Raw genomic sequence first — 24177 nt, 5'->3', positions numbered from 1 at the left:
GACTTAGCTTTCCAACGAATGCGCAGTGGCTCGCACAGAAAAATTCGCGAAAGAAAAAGAATTTTTCCCATCCGAACGTCAAAGGTGAGAGGTTCGAAACGAGCTGGGATATACATTTCACTGAATTCGCGGCCGACTGTATAATTATAATTAATCCGCGGTCGCTCGGCGAAGCACTTTCGTCGTCTGTGAGTGACAGACCGTAACTACTTGCGGCGAAGGCGCGCACACACTTCGGTACGTTTGTGCGCGATTTGCGGATTTGACAGTGGCTGCGGCCGCGTGACAAATGCAACGATCAGCGCGGGCCCCTACGAATTAGTCAAAAACTGACCCCCCTTAACAGTCTTTAATTCGTCGGGGAACATTGACAACCGGCACGCCGCGCGATAATTAAATCTTGAACGACTGGTTTCGGGAAAATCGCTCGGCCGGTGAATGTTTGATTGGCGGAAATTCGGTTGTTCACCGCATTTGAGCGCCGGTAGACGCTCGGAAATAACGTTAGAGAACAATTGACTCTGTTATGAAAACGTCCTGTCATTTGTAACACTTTCGATAACGCGGCGATTTTTACGCTGAAAATGTCTCTCTCTGATAAATAGCTGAATAAAAATTGCTACATGAATCGTGGTTAGAGAATGATTTATTCGGTGCTTAAAACGTTGGACGATTGAATAAATGGCACAATTTGCACCGTTCGATACTTGGTAGTTATAGTTTTTACGTTAGAAATTTGATAGAAACTCATTTATGAGGAACTGTACGAACACTCGGAAAGCATGCATTCTGGATTTCTTTGCAGTGCAACGGCTAGATATAAAATTTTTATTTTTGTTGCCATTTTTAGACAACAGTATGAAGTACTTATGCAGCAAGTTTGAATTTAAATAAATTTTTTAATTGAAAGTTGGAAGTGTTTTCCCGGAGGCCCTTTTCCTCAGCACGAAGTTCTCGTTCTGTGAAGAAGAGGCTACTTTATTTATATGTAAATGAACCACTATAAGTCAGATTTTAAAAAGGCCTTATTTATAATTACAGTATCTCATTAGCAACCACCATGCAAAATTTGAAACCATAGATCGACTTTTCCAGGGCCCTCATCGAAAGCAGCTCAATTTCGCGATAATCGAGAACGTTCATGTTCGAAGCATTATAAATTCGAAGATTTTTCGAATTTCATGGCGAGACTTGCTTCATAACGTTCCCGAGACGCCTTGATCTACGAGTCAAAGGATCGATTTTAGACACTGCCAAATAGCCGTGCTGCGTAAAAGAAGATTGAAGTGGGGAACTTTGAAAAATCCAGAGCCACGAGTGATTTCCAGTAGGGGCTCAGGTTGGAATAAAAGATTGCGTCGCCGAAGGTGCTCTGCTTTTGAGAAATCCAAGTCGTCGGCGTGGCGCGTCGGAGGATTATTTCTTGTTCGAAGGAAAATGTTAGCGAGGGAAAATTCCGCGATGAATAAATAACATAAATCTACCATATATATTTTAATGAAGAACTCCGGCCCGGGGGCTCTGCGAGGGAAAGAATTCTGCCGCGTTCCTTGCTTCAGACAGATAAAATTTCCCCGTTGAAGATAGAGCCGTCGACGTTTCCTCTAACATGGGAAATATCCGCGGCGAAAAGTTTTTCGGGATGTGCTCGCCGGAAGACAGGTTTTTATGGCCGCGGAATGAACGAACGAATAAAACGCGCGTATCGAAGTTAATGTCTCGAAATAACGCGGGGGTGGCAGTAAAGTTTTCCATGTTTCTTTTCTCGTAGCGCGAGCCCGGTGTGATTCTGCGTACGCGTAACCTGGCGAAGTACAATTACCGCGTAAACTACAATGCCGTGAAAATAAAACTCCCCCGATCTGGCACAGTGAACAACAGCGATAGAAACTTCCAGACGGGAATTCACCAGCGGAGCGCGGGCCATTCGGAGAAAGAAACCAGCAGCGAGTATCAACAATGTTTCGAAAATTGTTTTCCTTTTCTTCCGAGAAACGGCGGAACACTTGATCGAATTCCTGGACGAGAGCGGACTGGCGAAAAAGCCCAGGACGGTAAACCCCTCAATTCTTTGGAAATCTGGGGCAAACATTTTTACTGGGAATAGTTAACGCAATCAACTTGGCTGGCCGTGGCATTTAACAATTGTAGACCGTTCAAATCATGTCCAGATCATTTATACGTAATCATGATTACGCAGGGACTCCGCAGAAACATCACACACAGTGAAACTAAATTTCTAAGTCAACGGTGTGCTTGTACTTTAAATCAATTGCATAGGCAAGAATTAAATTCTTAGAAAAGTAATTTTCCATGAATCTTCAAACCTAGTGGGACTAGAACAAACACTTTTAGCGAAGAGGATGTTTAGGGAGCAATAGTTTTTACTCAATGACGGATTCTGCTATAAATAAGCTTTACAGATGAAACAAAGTGTTAAACTTTACCTCGGGGAACCAGAAACTTTTAACTTTTTTTTATGCAATCCTGTAGATTTTAGCGAGAAAATTCCGAAAATCCAAGTTTCAATCCTAGGAGATCACTAGCTCAAAAGTAAAACACGATTACATAGATCGAAAAAGAGCTGTAGAAAACAGAAGATGCACGGAAGAACTTATAAAATTGAAATTTCCCGATCGAAGAAACCAGCAGGAAAACAGTTTTCTCGTCTTTCCAATGGGACAGATCGTGTCCTCGTTACCGGTTAAAGAATTCTCGCGCAATAAGCCGAGAAGGAAGCTGCGAGTAAGACAATTAAAACGGAAATAATTAAGAAAGTGTGCTCGAAACGATAGTGCAACTTGCTTTCAGATAAAGCGGCCGGTCGTGCGGATAATTAAAACGTCTTTGATGAGGAACTTTGGAACCGGAAACTTTTATAATAATAAAATTCATTAAACAAGAAGCGCCAGGTCGGGACAAGCGCGCGCACACACACACCGAGATGTGTCCCTCCAAAAAACGAGGACACCGAGGTTCCGGGGACCCAAAATGAGATTTTCAGTAATGACGTTCCATAGTCCGTAATGTTTCGGACACCGTGTACACACGGGTTTCACGATGAATTATTGCTCCGGAAATTCATTTAGCAAGGCAGAGAGAGAGAGAGAGAGAGACGCGCCTACAGCTTTCCCCGTGGTCGCAGATAAGTGCATTATCGTTTTTCTTGCGATCCTTTCTAGCTTCGTTTACCGGAAGTCGTGGGTGGTGGAGAGGAGGCAGTTTCTAAGAAACACACCCACGACGATGATGGTGAAAGGCAACGACGCTTCCGTTACATCCCCTTTTTTTACGGGGACAATACGTCCACGGACAGCGCCGAAGAACGAAGGAGACTTCTGGAGTCACTGATGCGCTCGTGCAATTTCATTGCTGCAATCCCAGAATTTATTTTTACCGCTTCGAAACTTTCCTACCGTGCTTTAAAAACAAATTTTGTGGCCGGTGAAGAGAACAGATTACGGGAAGGGAACAGATTGTTCCGTGATTTTACTGAATAAATTTAAATGAATTTGGAAGCAACGCGATCCTGAGATTGTCAGGGGGACTCTGTCGCAATTTCTAAGAAACATCGCGCAACCATAATTATTGCCGAGGTCGAAAGTTTTATGTAGACAAGAATTTTTTCACTAGGAAATTTGACAAAACGTTGTTTTGATTGCATGTTGTTCGGTAAAAATTGTCTTTTGAAATTGCTTGAGGACTGTGAGGCTGTCTGACCTGAACAGGCACATACTACTGTGACATTTCAATTTTCAATTTTAGAACACTGTCATATTATCGATTCACTAAAATGAAATGTTCTATTTATTACAATAAAAGAAGGAAAAGAAGAAACGTTTGTTGATATTTTATTATGAATTTTTCAAAACTTAATAATCTATCAAATTTTATATGTTAATAAATTTCATTCAAAATTCATTTCGTTCAAAGTAATTTCGAATCGATGTAAACGTCACAGCTCAATTTAAAGAAGCTTTCGTGATTACAACATTTGAAACGGAGAATCGTTTTTAATTTCAACTAAGAAATGTTTATCTATCAAGAAATAGTGGAACAACACTAGGGAAATAATACTGTGAATTCCTAAATCCACTTTTGCAATCACAGTGAATCCGTATGCCCCGCTAATCATCAATGATCGCGGGCTAATTGCGCGCGCGTTTCATAACGCTAATCAGCGACTACACGTGGACGGATCGGCGCGATACTTTTCCGAGAGCATGTTCGCCTAACACGTGGCCACTGGCTCTCATGTCAAGCGACGACTGTCCGCCCGGCTAATCACTGGTCGTTATTTAGCTTCTAATGTAACAGGACTACGATGATGGCGACTCCTGTTCACGTGCTCCGGAACGATGATCGAGAGATTTAATGAGCGTAATTAACAGCTGCGTATCGCCGCGCACACACGGCCTCTCCCGTTACATTTGTTTCAGCTGAAAGACACGTCGCAATAATAAGGGAATGTTTATCGTCGGACGGGGCTGGAACTGAGAGGCCCCCTGTTAAATAAATTACCTAACCGGCAGGCTGTTTTAATTGCGCGTCACCGGCAGCGTTGTAAACAATCGTCGCGTGTCATCGCGCGGGCATCGACGCGTTGTTCTCGATGATCGACGTGATTCGACAATGAAAAATGAATTTCGAGGGACATTAGCCGAACCCGTTCGCCGATTCCACGGCATTAATAACGTTTAATTATGTTTCTCTGGCTGGAAATGCAAACAAATCTTTATGCACACATTTACGTACACAAATAATGTAAATCTGAATTCTTTCGCTAGACTGTTGCATAATAAAATTCAATAACGAGTCGAGTTTTCCGTGTCACCTGAAATATGTCTTTGCAAATATTGGCGAACGTATAATTGCTCATTTTATGCATAAATCAAATTTATATACCAAGGTAGTAATTATTTATGATTTGATGTGATAATAAGCTGCAATTAGGGGAAACAAGTGTACTATAGGTATAATTTTCATTGTTGAAGACCGGTATAGTGAATTCACGATATATGTCAACAACACTGGACTTGCCAGCGACTTGTATCGTACAGGACACACACCCATGCCGTGTTTTGTTTACTCTCCTCGGCGTCCGAGTCCTCTCGAGCTACGGGGGTATACCCCGCGGTAGTGGGGATAATTCCGCGACGTTTATCATCGAGGCCTTGGCGACATATATAAAGAAATCACTGTATCACGAGGTCGCGGTCTTTTAAAAATTCGTAATCATAGTATCAGTCATATTTGCTTCGGAAATCACTGTACCCGCTGCGTCGTCAAAATTCAATTTCACGCCGCTAAATAGTGGATACACCACGCGATGATTCAGAATGCCTCTTTTCGCTCGGCTGGCCGAGCTTTCGCGGTCTGCGGTCCATGGAGCGGGTTGCAGGGTAAGAAAGCGGCAAGAAAAGGAAAGAAAAATAAAGCGAGGAGAAGAGTCGCTGGTCCGAAGGAAGTAAGGGTAGCCGGTCGAATCGAGCGGGCTATAAAGAAGATGACGCATTAGCCGGCGGAACAACGTCTCCGTGCGGAAAGTTCGTTATTTCGCGGGCCGAAAGCCTCGTAGCTCGCGAGCTCATTAAAAGTATACAAGCCCGGCTGGTTCGAAGAAGCGCAAGGACGCGAGACAGGCCTCGGAATAAATTATGCCGCGGAATGGAACGAAGACCTTAACGAACGAGAGGGAATTACCGAAGGGAATCATAATCGAGCCCAAGAGATACCCTACCTTAAACCGCCCCTCCCCCGCCCCATCTATGCATATATATTTTCCTTCAATCTCTCCACCACGTCCGGTGTAATCACCATTAAACGGCCGGGTTTAATTGCTCTGTTGGCCGATTTGCAATTTTGAACACGCAACCTCTCGAACGTTGTTCCCTTTGGCGGCCGATGGGGGTCCAGGGGGAGATGAATATCGTAGTGGGCTCGTTATCTCGCCTCGATTAAATTAAAGACATTTTTCCCCCGCCCCTCTCCGCCCCCTCCCTCTTGCTTCGGGCTATACAACGCTTTTAATTGATGGTTAAAGCTTCTGGCCAGTCTGAGTGGTTCCTTCGTCGTGGAACAACGCGGCTTTGTTCGTTGCTTTCATCGCTGAAGAGCATCCCCTGCTCTTCTTCGTCCTTGTTCCCGTCTTCCCATTCTGATTACAGAACCACCCTTTCTCTGGATACAGAATGCTGATATTAATTCCTCGGACTGTTGCCTAACCGCTCGCGTGTTTCACCGTGTGCCTACGTTCGTTGGACTCGCGCACGTGGCGAGAGGATTTTGCGATTACGCGAAACCTGATTTTGCTTTTTTAAGCTTGCTTTTCTCTGGGTTACGGAAAAATTGAAAATGAAAACAAAATGAGCCGAGAGAGGGAATAAGCGCAGAAGCGTCGAAATGCTTATGGCCAGCACGGTACACAGCGACTGTGAGGATTTTTTTCCTTAAGTTCGTTTCGCGACGGGCCGATCCTCGAATTTCAGTCGCGCGGGCTCCCCGTTTCTCACGGCCGCTTTCTTTCTCCTCGGTTTCGCTCGATTTCGCCTTTCGCAGAGAGAAAAGGGCTGGCGCGCTCGCGCACGGCTCCCACGAACGACAGAATTCACCGGAGCATCGCGTAAATGGCTCTGAGAGGAGACAACTGTGTGTCCCCGGTTACAGGCCGGGTGCATGCTACGGACAAAAGAGCCGGCGGGGCTCGGAAAACCGAAAACGCTCCTCCCGAGAGGAGAAAATGCGGACTCCGCGTTCCTCGATCCACCGAAGGATCAATACCACTCGCTACCTCGATAATATTCCAGGGGAATGCTTCGATCGAAATTCCACTTCTACCTTCTACAAATCCGCCGATTATTTTTCCGACGGGAATATCGAAAATTCTTTGCCACTTCGCGGAAATGCCGACGCCACCTGCGGATAATTAAATTCGTTGGTTGTGCTCGGTTACGAGCCGAGTCGAACGTGATCTAAATATTGCTGGTCGATTTCTACTAATTGCTGCATACGTTTAAACGATGTTCACTGATGGTGTTCCTTACACAACTTTCAAAGAATTGTTTAATTGGCAAGTGTAGGAAAATGTAAGTCGAGTTCACCATTAGATATTGAAGAATTAATATTAAATATTATAATGTACGAATATAATTACGTTCTACTTTCTTTCAGTCGTTTCATATTATTATAACATTGTTTCTTATTAACTTATTCATGGTAGGCGACGCCTTACCTGTGAAAAACACGCTGAGAATAGCACATCTTTACACACGCATAACTCTTGAACTAGCTATCTCCTAGGGTCGAAGTTTAGATTTTCGGCATTGCCTTGCTCAAATCTACAGGATTATGTTTTAAAGAGTTAAAAATTTCTGGTTCCCTGAGGTGAAGTTTAGCCATAATTTGTATAGAAACATAGATACAAGACACATTACAATTCGTCACTATTCGCACATATAATACATGCAGACAATTGTTTTAAAAAACCGGCCTTCAACCATGAAACTAATCAAAATCCACACGAGCGCGTTGAAAACGAACAAATCATAATTTCGTCTCGACCGTTCCAATTTAAAAACGAACGTCGATAAAACAAAAATTGCTACAAAGGTGAGACTGACCTGAGGTGAAGTTCATCCGAAAAAAGGTCTGGGAAATGTCCGTTAATAAACCAGAGATGCCTATGTCGGACTGCGTTTCAACTTTTTGTGTGGAACGTTAAAACACGGAGTAGGCTGCGTCCTCGAGAGCCCGTCGGCAAAAAGCTGCAACTTTTGAAGCCCAGGCGACAAGAAACTTGCGACCCTGATAGTTCAGGGACAAAAAAGCGGCATAGATAGGTCCGCGTGCCCGGTAGCAAAAAGCTCTGACCGTGAAAGCTGCGCGACAAAAATCTCCGGTTTGAAACGGGCGCCGCTCAAAAGATCCAGCCTCAAGATCTAAAAAGCTAGGCGGAAACTTTGTTGTGAAAAGCTCGGAGAAACTTTCAGCGTCCTTTGGTTAGCGTTTGTTAGGCAAACAGCCGCAGTATTTATGGCTGTAAGAAAAACCGTTGCGAACGTTATCTTTTATCGGTTTGGAATTTCTCTTCGCTTTCTCGCACAGCGTGTCTGTCTCTCTCGCTGTTTCGAAAGTGACGACGGAAAGTGGCGGGAACACGTGACAAATAGTTCGAGGTGTGAAGATAACGGGCAACGGCACATGGGAAATCACGACCATTGTCCCTGCACAATAAAGACACCCCGGACGCGTCCAGGGGATGTCAAGTGTGTCAGTTATCGAGGGGGGAGGGGGATAGAACCCAAAGGTGTGAAACGCGAAAATGTTCCTCCCCGGCTAAAGTAACATAATGCCTCGATTTTACAAGCGATTTAACCTCGGAGACTGTTGCGCCAAGGGTCGAGGGAATTTTCGAAAAGGGTTGCTCCACCCCTATTTACCTCCCGTAATATGAAAATGATTTACGAACGAGCTTTGATGAAATAGAAATAGTTAGGTCACTGGGAATGTTGCAACGATCGTACAAAATAATAGCCAGCAAAATTCATGCTTCGTGAAAATTGGTTTGCCTTAAAAAATACATACACCCCCTTTGGATAACGTCGAAACAATTTAAAAGTGAGTTTTAATATATTGGAAATAATAATTAGGTTCATGGAAACGTTACGCTCCGTCCCCATTTGTTTTGTATATTGTTAAATCGAGTTCTCGAAATGTTGTTATTAATTGTGGAAAATAATGTGCAGCATTATTGGTGGTATCGCGGTGGTCGAAAAGAAATTAATTGCCTGTTAAATGATACTTCACTAATTGAGGTTACATGGGTACGTTGGGTACAGTGAAAATAATTACCGAATCACTAAAAATGTTACAACAGCTTGTAGAAAATAACAAATACAAATTGATAATTATAAAAAGATAATCTGGGGGTTCTTCCATCCCTATCTACGTCCAGTTGCATGAAAACAATATCCAATTAAAATTTGTCAAGCTGAAAATAATTATTAGACCTCCTTTGAACGTTGTAACAGCTTGTTAAACATAATACGCAAGGACTAATGATTATAAAGAAATTAATTTGCGTTCCGAGCAGTGAAATACAATTTTTTCTTCTTCCTTATGTCTCCTGTGGCATTTATAAAAGTTTTCTGAATGAATCAGTAATTTATTCTCTTGTTTTAGTGAAACGTAATATTGTAGAAGCGTTTAATGTAGATTATTAGTCTCGTAAAAAGTTTAATAAGGACACAAAGATTGTCTTCCGAGTCCCATTGCATTGAGACACGCACGCAGCGAGAAAATAATGATGCTCGCACAGCCACGGTTCGTTTTTTTCATACGCGAGGCTATTTCCGCCACGAGAATAATTAAAACATTTTTATGGCTGGCTACGGCTTAATTAGAGTCTGCAATATTGTGGAACTGTATGCATACTTACATAAATTATGCGCACGAGTGCTTGCTTACGTCACATTACAACTTATGAACGATCCGCGCGCCGATATTTCGACAAAATAAATTTTTTTTATTATTGCATAGAATGTGTAACTCGATTTAATCCCGTTGCTCTATACGGATTTTTTTTTATGTGTCTCAATCAGAGTTCAGTGTCGCGTTCGACACAGATTCAATTTGGTTTAATGACCGAGAATTTTTAACGATGTGTAAAATATTTGCTACTGGCATCGGTGCATCAGGAGAAACGTAAATACGTGACTAGTAGACGTTGAAATCGAAGTAAATGATTGTCGTTGTGCTGTTTCGAGCGGAAAGACGCAAAACGTTTTGGATCTCAAGGGGATTCGGCATCTGGCGAGGAAAATGCGCTCCAGCCACGGGTGTATCTGCATTAAATACTTAAGTTAGAACTTTGTCAACGGATTTCCACAGTCTTCTGAGCGCCGGGGGGCTTTATTCGCCGGGATTTATTCAGGAAGACGCACGCCGCTCCGTTATTTTCCTTGATTCTCTTTCTGAATGCATGAAGCGTGGTAATTAGTAAGCACGACTGAGCCACTCCATCCCACGACCTACTTCGCGCACTACTCGAAAAGATAAATAAATAGGAGCCCTCTGTCCGTTCATTTTCCGGGTAACAGGCCGCGAGAATAGAAATCGATGCATCGATGAAAGAATTTTCCCGGCCGAACACACCGATAGTCCTCGAATTACAAAGGAATTTCGATAACTCGAAAATCTCGACTAAAAAACCCTGATAAAATCGTCAGCAGCCTCTCTTCAACAAATTTTCCCCACCGCGTCAACATTTTCTGCGACGAAATCACCCCTCAAAGTTAAAAGAGCGCGCCTCCGTTCTTTTTCTACAACTTTTTCGTTCATCGCAACGGGGACCTCCCTTGGAATTGAAACAAATGTTTTCTTTATTGTGATGGAAATTTTTGTTTGTTCGTTATGAAGTCGAAAGAACGAGTTTGTGTTCCACTGACAATTTTCTCGTTTTTCCCATCCCCTCTTGGAATTGAAACAGTATATTTCTATTGAACTGAAAACTTCATTGTATTACCAACAAACTCAAAAAAGCCTATTCCATCGAATTCGACATTTCTCCTAGTACTTTTTCCCCTTTCCCATCCCTTAAAATCAAGGAAATATATTTTCATTGAATTGATAAATTCCTTGAGCTACCGATTAATTTTTAATAGACGCTCCCATTGCACTGGCAACATTTTCCCGTCGGGTACAAGTATAACCGGTGTTTCTCTATTGACTCGACAATATTTCGTACAATTTTTTCGTTTTTACAGCCGAACCATCCCTCAGAAATGAAACAGTATTTTTCAGAAATTTTTTTAGAAAATGTCATTGCACTCTACACTCTGCGCTACTGTACAATTTCCTAATGAAAGGAGATGGAAGGATAAGTTGCAGAATTTTTTTTGCAAGCCTCTGTGCGGCGTACGAGAAAAAAGACGTGTCAGCACGGAGGGGGGTCACTAACATAATAAGAAACTATGATGAATCAGCTGGGCTCTCCTTTCACGAGAATTAGATTCGGTCTCGGCGGGGTTTCGAAGACTCAGGCGTCGCTGGGAACGCGCCGGGATGGATTATCGGGGGTGGAATTTTAATTAATGCGTCCACGTGGACAATGTCTTAGAGCTTGGCACTCGGTGTTCCGCATCCCCGAGACCGTTTCTATTCGGAATATTAAAGCGAGGCCGGCCTCGCTTAATTATTTATTCTTGCTCCTCTGCATCCCATGTCCATTTACTTTTCTGCTTGAATCCTCTCGTCCCTGTGCCTTCGCCGGTTTCAATGGGAGAGCGCAACGTGAAACACACTCGCCGGCATTATTTACCCGGGTTCCTTCTGTTTCACGGTGATCTACTTCATTCCAGTGTTTGTCGCCGGTATTTCTTTCCGCTCGCCGACGCTAAACCCTTTCTCCTCAGTTGAAACAATATTTAATTAGAATTCCAAATATTTTCCTCTCGGCTGGAGTGAGACGACTATTTTAATCCTCGTATGGTGCTGAATGATTTCACTTATTTCAGAATGCTTTTGTACACTGTTTTCGTAGAATTTGTTCAATCCCCGATAACTTTTAACCTTTAGTAGTTTTCCGTAACATTTTCACTGCAATTTTCTGGGAAGGGATCATGAAGGGAATTCGCTTTCGTTTAGATTTAGAAAATTCTCATCAAAAACTTTTACAGCGACACTCTTGAACTTGTTTCGAATTTCTACTCGGTAGTTTGTCAGGCGAAGCAACTATTTTAGTAGGTTGGTCGCAGGAACGGTGGCAGGGCGGTAACGGTATAGTTTGTAAGACAGGTGACGTCCTCTGATAGAAGATGTCGACGATGTTGAACGTCATCGAGATACATGGTCGCTTAGAGGGAACTGTTTCTAAGCAACTTCGAGGGATACGGGTCCAGCGTGGCCCGCGGAAATGAAAACTGACGGCTGAATGAAGCTCAAATGGGAATTAATACACTCGTGTTGCGTGGCGGCGGGGCGTGAGCCGCGACACATTTCTGTCAGTGGGAATGAAGCTTAATAGTTACACCGAACGGTCGAGTTCACTTGGGCATCGCGTCGATACTTTGTACCCACTTTTCCCTGTTCAATCGCTGTGGCTTCTGCTCCAAAAGAACCAAATCTCGACATTCTACCAATTAAAAAACCATTTTTCACCGTCGCAAAACGCAATACACATTTCGGCTCGCTATATAAATTTTTATACGCGCACAGGGTATTTTTAGAGCTCCCAAAAATTTTCGATGACAATGACATATAAAATTCATGCAATTAATACTTCGGCTCACCATGTTCGTACCTATACCGAGGACTTTCAGAGCTCTCCGAAATTTTCAATAAAATGTGAAATTCAATGCAGAAACTATTTTCGCAGAATGTAAAATTGTACTTTATTCTACTTCTCTAGAATTTGTATATCAAAATTGGAATTTTCTTGTCGAGATGATTATAAATACGCTTAACTGAATTTTTTGCATCAACATTACAGCATAATGGTCCGCCATAAATACAATTTTAATGGTACAGCTCGTTTGAATCTCTAATGGTCGCGCAATGTTTTAAAGCACCACAAGCTTAAATAAACATTGATATTTCTAGCCTGCGAGATTTGATATAATGACGTAACACGATATCACGCTGAATGTTATTCAAACCCCTAGCTACGATAAATTCAACGAAATACGAATCTTTCTTCCTTCGTTTCGACCGGAATCTAAAGAACTCGTAATTACCTGTTATTTTGAACGGAAACAAAATTCTGCTGTCTCGTACAGTATTGTAGTTTCGCCGTGATCGGTTGGGGGGCGTGTTCACACACTATGTAAATTGGCTTAAGTGCTTAGTTGCACGGGAAGTGTGAAAATATTACTCTGTCGAGCGACAAAAAAGAAAGGAGGGTCAAAAATAATAATATAAATACTGGTTTCATAACTGTTTCGCTATATTGACCTAAAGAAAATTCTGAACGAAAATACAAGTTGCTAATTAATGTCAACAGCCGAAGAAAAAGTGAAAAAACACTGGCTGCTTGCTCTTGCAACCCTCTTGCTCCTAAGCCAACTGAAATAAGATTAATAATATCCACCGGGGGGTTGCTTAAACGAAAATTCTCAAAGAAAACTGCGGGTCACTAATTAACATCGAAACTGTCGAAAAAGAGAGGCTAAACATTGCAAGCAATTTAAGTTCCTCTCCTTCCACTTCCAACCCACTCGCTTATGGCTCGCGCACTCAACGTTTATTCGCGGAAATTAATTTTTGGATCGGAGCGAATAGCAACGTTAACTGTATGTAGGTTAAAACAGCATAAACCGGGGAGCGGTATTCTTCAAGTTCGAGAGAAAGTTCGCCAGCTTCTGGGGGGCATTGTTAGAAGAAGCCGGCGGCACGCGGCGATTCGTAATTGAACCGAGATCGAATCCTGGGGATCCGCTCGTATTAGCAGAGCCGGCCCTCCCCCTTTCCCCCCGGTCGGCGACTACCTTTTTCGATTGTTAGTTCTTGAAATTTTCGTCGGGCAAAGTCACGTATAAGTCGCGCCGAATTTAATTATCAGACGGCGCGGCGGAAAGTTACATCCTCGGGTCCGGCACGGGTCCCGCGCGCGCGTTCGAGCAAAGTTTTGCGAGAAGCGGTGACGTGGCGCGCTCGGAATGGCCTAGTTCGATACACGTGTCAAAGTAAACGCAGGCCTTTCAGCTGCTTGTCTAATTGGACGGGCTTTTTAGCCGGCGTTTGATTAAGCAGTAAATTGCGAGAGTCGCGCGCGAAAGGAAATTAGGGAGCGACGGCACCACGAGGGAACCGAGCCTACGAGATTATGAATATGTTTGGATCTGAACGCGAGAACCGGAAGATACCTCGCTTTAATCTGCCTGTCAGGCGACTGTGTTACATCCAGCCAACGGTCCCGACCAAATTACATCTTTCGTTGCAAACTTTTCAGCCTGGATTTCTTTACGATCTTCCGTGTCTTTCAAGACGACAACCCCACGTATTAAAAAGGATTTTTCTGTTGCGACTCTTTATTCCGATTATTCAGGACATTGGAAACATGGTTTTTCCAATTGGCAATTTTTGGATACTATAATCTTTTTTTTAAGGTAAACACGCACTTGAAATTAGACAAACATATTATTACACATTCTGTTCAATTTGCCGTGTTCCATTTTTGTTGATCTAACATGACGTGTTAAACAATACAGAAGTTCGAAAATTTCAAGTGAACATACAGTACGGATGCCTTTCTTGGAAGTTCATATTTATTTGTAGACGAACAAATAAAACAATTGCGCATTTAAACAACGATGAAATACAATAACACATCTACAGTAAACATATAATATAAATTACTACGTTATTGAATGAAATTATTCGTAAAGTTATTACTCAATTAATTGTCCAATACTCCAAACAGAATCGGAAGAGGTTTGTTTATATTAAACGGTGTTCTCAAGGATATATTTTGGAGTTTTTTTTTCCGAGAACATAAACAAAAGATTTTACCCTGTCATTTTCTACATTCTATAGTACAATATTCGAGCTTTAATATCACATTTTCTTGATACGAAAAACATGCGGAGATATTGAAAGTTAAATGGAATTAAAATCGACTGTATAAACACTAACATTGAATTTCATAAATATGATCGAGGGGACAATGTTTTGAAAAGAAATTAAGCACAGTTACGAACATATAAACAATAAAAAGATTCTAACAGAAAACAACAACAAAAACGAATTAATCTGGAATCAACGGAAAATTCTGTTTGTTTGTCGGAAACATTTCACCTGGAAAAAAGATCGTAGAAATAGATACGGAAATTAGAAACAACAGAGTAACGGTGAAGAAGACGGTCATCAACCGAACGATGGTAGAAGGCGTTCAATCAACTTCCGGTTAATGTCGCCGCGTACAAACCGCGGGAACCGGCCGTTCCCGTGGCGTCGGCCTCCGAACAATCGATACCGACGCGCGCGGTTCGATTAAAACGAGCTTTCACGTGTGCCAGCCGAAAACGAGTTTTCCCCGTTGGGGAAAATCGGACGGCGTTCACCATGTTGCCCGGCCAAAAGCGGAGGGTAGATCGAATCCCTTCGCTAACGACCGCCACAACGAAACAATGGATCGTGAAACGCTTTCGGTTTTCTGCGGGTTCTCGCCGCCGCACTATTTCTCGGACGATTTCCTCCGAATTTTCGGACCCGGTCCGTCCGGCGTGCCACGTGTCGCCAATACCACGGTTTTTTCCCTTGGGAAACCAGCCCTGATATCGACACCGATACCGGGTGTCCGACTATTCAATGTTACGTCAAAATGTGGAATACAAATTTCTTTTCAAAGCTCAAGCAAGTCTGCATTTACGTACGCATGCACGTGTAGAAGTAGAAACAGTCCGCCATGGTCAGACCCAACAAAATTGCACAGCCAAATTTTGTACTATAAAAATATGTTTTCGAAAAATTAGATTTTCAATGTTCCTCAAACAGGCGTACATTGGTGTACATATACAAGAAGTAGAAATAATTTCCGATGGTCAGACGCATTAAAACTGTGCAGTCGTAAGATACGAAATAAAATTTGTTCCACTGTGTGCAAATACAAGAACGTGTCAACTAACTAAAAATAATAACATTTTTATCGTAACACGTTCCAACCATGAGAACTCGTTCTACCAAATGAAAGTTCAGCTTCCCGTGATTTCCAGAAAACGCGTCGAAAAATAATATTCCGTACCATCCCGACCAAATAACCAGCCAAAAATAAAATGAGCGACATATCGGGGCACGTATAAATGGGTCACAGAAATTCGAAATTTGTTTTTTACCCCCGTACCGTGCGGCGAGCCCGATAAAAGCCGTAATCCCGAAATTGATCCGCAGCGATAGCCGTAGCGCGTGTCCTGCCGCGACGTAATCAAGTCTGTTTCCATTTAAATAAAGAAGGCGGGCGCGTTTCGATGAATACATTATCGGGAATGTCCATGAACGGGGCGTGCCGCTCGCGGAAACCGAAGGCAACGGTTCCGTGCCCCGCCAAACACGTTGCTCTTTTTTTTTCTCTCCCCCACGATTTTCTCGTTTTTTGTTTAATGAATATGCAGGAAATCGATGCACGCCGGACACACCGTGTATTTTAATTCGTAAGTTACCGGCGGCCCGTTTTGATCGACGCGCACGATCCCGGTTCGCGGAAAATTGCCAAAGAGGACTTTAATTCGACCGATCCGAGCCGAGATCCGCGCGAGATTTTCATTTCCGGAATGTCGGCTGCCGTTCGCGGAGATCTTCGCGACGGGACTATTAGCTCGCGTCAGAAACACCGTTTCCCGCTCGCGGATTTTTTATTCGCCAAGACGATTCCTAATTAAACTTCCATCTCGGGGGGGAAAAATGCGTTTTTTTCCGCCGCGTCACCCGCGGACGTTCTGTAACTTCGTAATTCGCGGTGCGACCGAATATTTCAATTTGCCCGCCGCCGCGCCGCGCCGCGCCGAGAGAATCTAATTAACGGCCTCGACCGTCGAATGAATTAATCTTCGAGGCAGTAATTTTACCGGTGCGGCCGGCATGTGTCGCCTAGCCTCTTGTACGCCGTCATATCAACGAGATTAACGCTTTCGATACGGTAATCGATGGATCGTTACTTCGCACCCCCGAAAAGACTGATTTATTTGCGATGATAATGATTTCATCCTGCGGAATTAATCTCATCGTTTCTGTGTTAATCACTCTTTCACCCTCACACGCTCTCTAGTATCGTTTCACACGCTTCTAGTATAATTTTTTAACTGAAGCGTAAACGAAAAATTATTAAGCTTTTCGTGGATACAGCACATTCGTTGAAAAGCCTATTGGCAGGTGAATAATTGAACACAGCAGTCTCAACAAGCATCGTTTTAAACATCTCTGTCGGTATGCTCGACAACACCATTTTGTTCGATCGTCCTTTAATCGAACCGATATTCTTTAATCTGTGATTGTTCTACACCAACGCGTACAACTGCGGCGATATTATCTCGCCCTCGGGGTTAATGTTTCGTTTCTTGGAAACCGGGATTGAAATTCTAATAACAGTTCGATAACGATCGGCGCAGACCGGAAAAACGATCGGCCGTTAAAAGAAACCGAGCGGCAACGCTGACCATCGCAATGGAATTGAAATTGTTCGTGATGAAACCGTAGCGACCACCTCACCCCCAACCCCCAGACCCCTTCGTTCACCCCACACCCTCGCGATCCTGTCCAGAATCAAGCCTAACTAACTGGCAACGAAAACGTGAAAGGACGTCGAACGTACCGGAGCGACACGCGACACAGAGAAACGAAATGAAACTGCTGAGAGTCGAAAGGAGAAATTGCTCTTTTCAACCAATCAACCCTCTCTCGCCCACCCCCTCGAGCGACCGCTCTTTTTCCCTCGTTTTCTCCCGTTTCTCCGCGAGCTCGAATCAACGTGATTAATTACAATATCGCTTTTTCATCTCTCTCTCTCTCCCTCTCTCCTCTCTTTTCCCTTTCCCTTCGATTGCCGCTTAATTTTTTATTTACGCCTACATGCACCCTTTTTCGAAATTGCAACCCACTTTCACCACGGAGATTCGCTCTTGCACCCTACAATTTTTTTATCGCGTGGAGTCGTTTCGTATCGTCGAACGGAGACTTCGGTGGGCTAGTAGTACGAGTTAGAGATTAATCGGACAGGAAGAGCGTTTTCGATAAATTTGTAACAGTGTTCTATTCTTATTACTATTGCTTATTACTATTCTTGAGGCTTAATTACCGTAATTTTTATGTGAATTTACGACAAATTGTTGGTTAAACACTTTGTAAAGCTCGGTAGAATTTAATTAGAATTTTCGTTCCTGTAGGATGTTTTACTTTCCAGCCAAATAAAAGTGGAAATATTTCTCCGTACTACTTTATAATTGATATAGTTGGAAATCAGTTGTGTTAAATGCAAAATGTAGCCGGACGTTGAGAAAATATTGTAAATGTTTACATCACTACAAGACCAACTTTCAACTCCACTTTTATTCAGATAATATACTGTAAACACTTCCTTTATCAAGCTTGTATGTTTTCTCCCTGTGTGCATGATCTAAAACAAAAAAATTGAATCCAACACAAAGGCAACTCGTTTATTTTCCCCAGCCTGAACAATCTAATCTAAATACAAAAGACCTTATTTATCCCATAAGGCCGATCATTTACAACGACTCTCAACCCATAGATTCCCGCCAGACATACTAAAAACCGCTATAAAATATAATATTTTCATCGCGCCCCTGATATTTCTTCGGGCGAAAGATTGACCAAAGTGAAAGCACTATAAAACGAGCAGCCCAGACTCATCCTGCGGCCGTAAACCTCGGAGATTGTTCTTCCAGGTGAGCCAAAATGGCGGTGGCGGGCCCGTGTCATCGGCTGCGGATTAACAGTTTTATCTTGGGGGATACAGACGCCGATAAATTTGGCGAAGTGCGCGGAAAAGAAGGAGCGACGGTAGTTTATCGGAGCCCTAAAAATATTTATCCATCGAAATATGGCCGGGGAACTCGAAGAATGGCGTCATTAAACCGGCCGATCGGCTGGCGAACGACCAGCCATAGTTATTGCACGTCTGCTATCCGTTTCGGCGAGGTAGCCGACCCGTAAAACCAGCCGGCGAATTAATCATAAAGTTGCTGAACAACGATTCCACCTTCTATTCCAGAATCCCTCCATTATACCACTGTTACGATTACGGTCTCGTCAGAATTATATCCCGAAATTAAAATTAACGTCGACCTCCCCCTCCTGACGTGTGCGGAATGCATTCCGGGAATTCAATTCGCCGGACGATTATTCTATACATCAATCCAAAAACGCGATTGTTCTCGCGCGAAAAGTCCCTGACAGCTCCCCCGAATTAATTAGGAATTTCAATGAAGCTCTCCTATTTCCATGTGCCGTTCTAGGAGGAAAGTTGTTCCGCGTTGTTGCATCAATGCACTCTTGCAAATCGAAACACGCATTATAATTTCAATTCAGAAGGTTCGCCGCACTGCCGCCTCCCAAATGAATTCGACTTTTAAATGCCAATTCCCGGGTCCGCTTATGATGTCCAGAATAAAAGAAAAATTGGTTTCGCCGACAACGATTTCGCACCGATGCGAATTTAAAATGTGATCACTGATGTAAATATTTTTGTGTATTTTCTGAATTCGCGAACGCGATAAATGGATAAAAGTGCGCAGTCCGATGCTGGTAGTAACAACTAGTGTTTCCGGTACGTTTAACAAGGACAATATTTTGTTTATAAATTAATGAAATGGTCAGTCGAGCATTCAGCGCGACGAGCAGAGAATTGTCACAGAAATCTAGAGGGAGAGAGGGGGAGAGAGAGAGAGCGAGAAGAAACTTTCTGCTCACGGAATCGCTTAATTAATTGATTAGTCTCGCCCGTGGCACCACCTGTCCAACATCAGACATTTTCTGCTGATGACGAATCCACGTGTTCGACCGTATCCCACGCGATAAAATGAGAATTCGAAATTTTTGACTCGTGACAGTTTTAGCGCTGACTGCGACATATATCAGCAGGGTTTGATAGTGGGACAGACGGAGGGCGCAGAAGGGATAGTTCTCGACGGCCTTGAACGTCCATTTCCTTTTACCCCGCCTATAAACGTCAAATGCTATTCCACCGACGAGCACAAAGCACTAATATCATCGTAAATTAAACTGCGAAGGTTCCGCATTATTTCCACGGGATTACGCAACGCTCATCGAGTTAAAAACGTTATCAGTAATCGATACAAACTTCGTTTTAAAAATATCTCTAATTTTGGAGATTCGTCTGAATTCATTCATGGTTATTCATTTATCGGAATTTATCACGGTAAAATAAAACTAAATCGAGGACAACGAGGACTGAACAGAATGGAGGAACGGAAGCTACAGCGAGTACTACCTCGTGGAACGTTCATTTCATTAACCCTGCCGCGTCCTTGGGATCTTCTATGACCCATTTACAGTATCCTTTCTTCAACACTATCATGATTGTATAGTATTTTTGACCTAGTCGTCAACTGGGACTTCTTTGACCCACTTACATTTTTCTTTCTTTAACGGTATCATGATCGCGGAGTATGCTTTTACCTATTCTTTACCTAGGACCTCTTTGACCCGTTTACATTTTTCTTTCTGTAACACTACCATGATCGTATATGTTTCTACTTAATCGCTATCCTTTCTTCAACACTATCATGATTGTATAGTATTTTTTCACCGAGTCTTCAACTGGGACTTCTTTGACCCATTTACATTTATCTTCCTTTAACACAATCAGGATTCTATAATATGATTCACCTGGTCCCCAACTAGGACTTCTTCGAGCCATTTATAGATTCTTCACCACTATCATGATTACATAACATTTTTCGAGCGAATTTCGAGCGAAAAAATATGGAAATTATTATTAACTGATCCTCTAATCTCAGTACTCTTTCAAATACATAATATCCGAGGACTAAATTAGTAAAAGTGAATTATACAGAAAATTTGAATTCAGACTGAATTAAATGGGTTTTCTATGTTACAGCTCGACCTAGGACTGCGCCCGGATTAAAGTCGAGTTCCGCGAATTTTTTACTGTTCGATCGTCCGCGGAAAATCGTCCATAAATCGTTTGGGAACGATCGATCGCTCGATTTCGTCCGTCGTAGTGCTCGGAGCGCCAGCGTAGCGGGCTTGAAGAGAGCACAATATGTCGTCCCGTGGAAAGTTCGTTTCTGCCGTGCTGATATTCGTTCAACTCCGATGGTATTGTTCCCCGTCGGGTGAAACTCATCTCTCACCCCCGCCCCTTTCCCCGTTGCTCACAACTGCACTTTCAAATTGCACAATATTCGTCGGAAGTTTCTCTCTCCCACTCTCTCTCTCTCTCTCTTTCTCTTTCGCGAACGGATTAGCCGGAGTCGCTTAAATCGGCGAACTTTCGGCGACCGGGATTATTTAATCGCGGGGAACAGTAGCTGGGAAGAAACCGTCGAATTTTAAGGCGGCTCTTCATCGGACCGGTCGGACTTAAGGCTGGATACGCGACGAAGATATCAAGTTTAATTAGCCCTCCCGATGCTGTCGAACTTTCGCAAACTGAGTCGCCCCCGGGCCGTCGGAAGTTTTCTATTGACTCCGGCCCCCGGAGAAATATGAAAAGTGCAGGCTTCGGACGCGTTATGGTCGCCACTATTGCCTCGGTCGCGCGACGCTCGACACGCGTAATTGATTTCTTTGCTACCCCGAACGAAGCGAAACACGGTGGCTACGTGAGGCCTTCGGAAATTGTAGAAAACGCGCTCGCAGGAAAATTGGAGTAATTGGCACCTGGGACTGTCGGGCCAGTCGAAACGACTACAGCTTTCTCGGTTTGTAGTTCTTGAAATCGTGACGGCACATTTCTGGAAACTTGTTGAGTTTTATTCTCCTGTTCGCTTGGTGTGATAAAAATAATGATTAAAGTAGCCATGAATGTACACACTTTGATTTTTGTCAGGCATTACAAGTTATTGTCGTGTTCAATGTTCTGAGGTTCTAGTATGAAATTTTTAATACTGTGTACAGTGACTCATGCATTTTTTCACATACCTCTTAAACAAACATCCGGTTTGAAAATTGTTATGCGACACCCGTATGTTTTATTTTTGTCGCCCTTTCGTTTTAGCACTGTTCTGTGATGCTTTATATTAACTCTAAAATAAAACCCTTACATGAGATTTTGTATGTAACTTGGAGGAATAATTATAGCGATTTTTTATGAATAAATGTGTGAGTCACTGTATATACAAGGTGTCTCTGAAATGCTATGGTTTCGAACGAAAACATCTGTCAGAAAAATAAGTACACAATATGACATTCGCTTATATGCATCTTCTTGTTTTACTGAATCAATGAAAAATTGTCTGTTGCTCATAGATCTACTTTTATAGCAAAAGTAGAATGGCTAGATAATGATCAGACACTCGAACTGGACTCCGCCAATTTCTTCTTACGATAAAATCATTAAAAATTTGTCTGTCGCTCGTGAATCTATCTTTACAGTAAGTAGAATAGCTAGACAATGGTCAGACGTTCAATTCAAGCCCCACAATGTTTTTCTCTCGATTACATTAATGAAAAATTATTCTGTTGTTCATAGATCGGTCTTCACGGTAAATAGAATATGTAGATAAAGGGCAGACGTGCTAGCCAAACCACAAAAAATTTTTCTTTCGATTAGATCAATGAAAAACTGTCTGTTGCATTTTACAGTAAGTAGAATAATATCGGATATAATGATCTGACACTTCGGTCAAGCTCCTTTGAGCATTCCTCGCGCCACAAAATCAAACACATTGAAAGCCAAGGAAAAGTTGCAAAGAAAATAGTTGCCTGCCAAGTGAACTTCGAAATTTTGATTTCTAAATCAAACACTAGATTTTTCGCATGAATTCACCAATTTCGAACCACCAGAGACACCTTGTATTCGTCACGCATCCACCCCCGCTTCGAACTCACAGGAATCGGTCGTCGTGGTCGGTTTCAGGATGATCGGTTGTTCAGAATCGATTTCGAGATTCGATCTGGATGGTCGATCGAGAGGAAGAGCAGAGCACTGGCACGAGTCACGCGGTCCGTCAAAACAAACCGAGCACCGTAAAACCGCGGTGAGCTTACGATCTATGGATCTACCTTGGGATCCTTGCAGGACACACGGAGCGGGGACATCGAACGCGTACGATCCACCTGGCTTCGTCCGCCCTCTCTATCTCTCTCTCCCGCTTTCTCTCTCTCTCTCTCTCTCTCTCTCTTTCTCTCTTTCCCTCTCTCTCCCTCTCTCTCTGTATCTCCCCCTCTTTCTATTTCTCTTTCTCTGTCAGTAAACTGTTTTCCCTCGATCGGCGACGAAACGTAGGGATGACGAGCTTGCAAGCTTGCGGTGGCACGTGAACACCACGGCCGAGTGGCGCGACTGAACTCGGCTGAACCGTGTCGGAGCTTGACTCCGGCGAAGCTTTCGGGCCGGCGCTCTCTCGACCGACGAGGCAGCGTCCGGGAGGGATGGGGCTTGGGGGTGGCTCGGAAGGGTTCGAACCAGAGAGGGAGGATCAGGGGGAGAGGGCAGGAGTGTGGGGGGAGGAGACGCGGAAAGGGAAAGAGGCAAAGAGGGAACACGACGGAAGACCCGGAGTGCTGGAAGGGTTGAAGAATATCTCAGGAGCAACGGGTGCGCGAGGGGTGCATGTCACGGTGTACGGAGAAATGCGAACGGGATTGATGCGGAAGAGACGAGAGTTACGGAGAAAGCGGGAGATTGAAGGTTGGGATAGAGAAGAAAGGACAGATTCGCTTTAAGGGCTAATGCATGATGGGTTGGAGCGTACAACGGTTGAAAGTGGGAGGAAAGGGTGTGGGAATAATCGTTCCTTATGAAGGACAGAAGAAAATTAGAAAACATGTAAAAATGCTGATAACTGTGGTGGATTGAAGAATATTTTTGAAAGGGTGAAATGACGGGGTGCGAATGAAAAGACGTCGCGAGGGACATGGAGAAAGAAGAAGTATACAGAGAAGATAAGGGATCGAGGATTGACAATTTTGAGGCATTGAGAAGTTTAGGGGTCGGAAAAGTGCAAAGCGCAAAGAATGCACAAGAGAATCGACGTGTAAGGGAAATAAAGAATCGAAGATTGGAAATTGTAGAATTTGTGGAGTCCAGGGGGCTGAAATAGGGGAAAGATTAAGAACAAGTGAGAAGAGTGTGGGCGCATTGTATTTTTATGAGAGTTGCAAAGGGTAAGACAAGAAGGAAAACTGCAAGCTTCGAAGCAGCAAGAGTTGAATAAAGCCTGGAAGATGTTGGAAAGAAATGTGCGAATAACTTATGAATTTGAGCAGATTGAAAATTTTGGGATTTGGAAAGTCCGAGAGGGTTGAAAATATGGAATACGTAAGAGTAGGATAAAATAGGGATAATTTATTCTCAAGATGGAAAATCTGAATGTTTCAACAATGTAAGGGGTGGATCGAGGGGCGCGAATGAGAGAATATCGCCAGTGGAGTGGAGAACTGCGGACGGAATTCATGCAAAAGAGAGGACTTACAGAGGAAATAAGAGATCGAGGACTAGGAAATTTGAAAGGATTGAAAATTTTT

At 43.2% G+C, this 24177-nt stretch overlaps 1 protein-coding gene across 2 annotated transcripts in view; it reads right to left on the bottom strand.

Annotated features, from left to right (window-relative positions):
• LOC143356099 (uncharacterized) overlaps positions 1–22954 on the bottom strand; it is a 74468-nt gene extending 51514 nt beyond the window's left edge. The window contains exon 1 of one of the 2 annotated variants that reach the window (XM_076791508.1): positions 22714–22954. The gene's annotated coding sequence lies outside the window, so the exon portion shown is untranslated. Of the gene's footprint in view, positions 1–21630; positions 21650–22713 lie in introns of those variants that run through there. The other variant, XM_076791509.1, reaches the window with a different exon arrangement.
• Between the last annotated feature and the right edge of the window lie 1223 nt (positions 22955–24177).

The sequence above is a fragment of the Halictus rubicundus genome, chromosome 8 (genome assembly GCF_050948215.1).
Source record: "Halictus rubicundus isolate RS-2024b chromosome 8, iyHalRubi1_principal, whole genome shotgun sequence".
NCBI lineage: Eukaryota > Metazoa > Arthropoda > Insecta > Hymenoptera > Halictidae > Halictus > Halictus rubicundus.
Note: the sequence above shows the minus strand (reverse complement) of the source record. Positions and strands in the feature narration are given on the sequence as shown.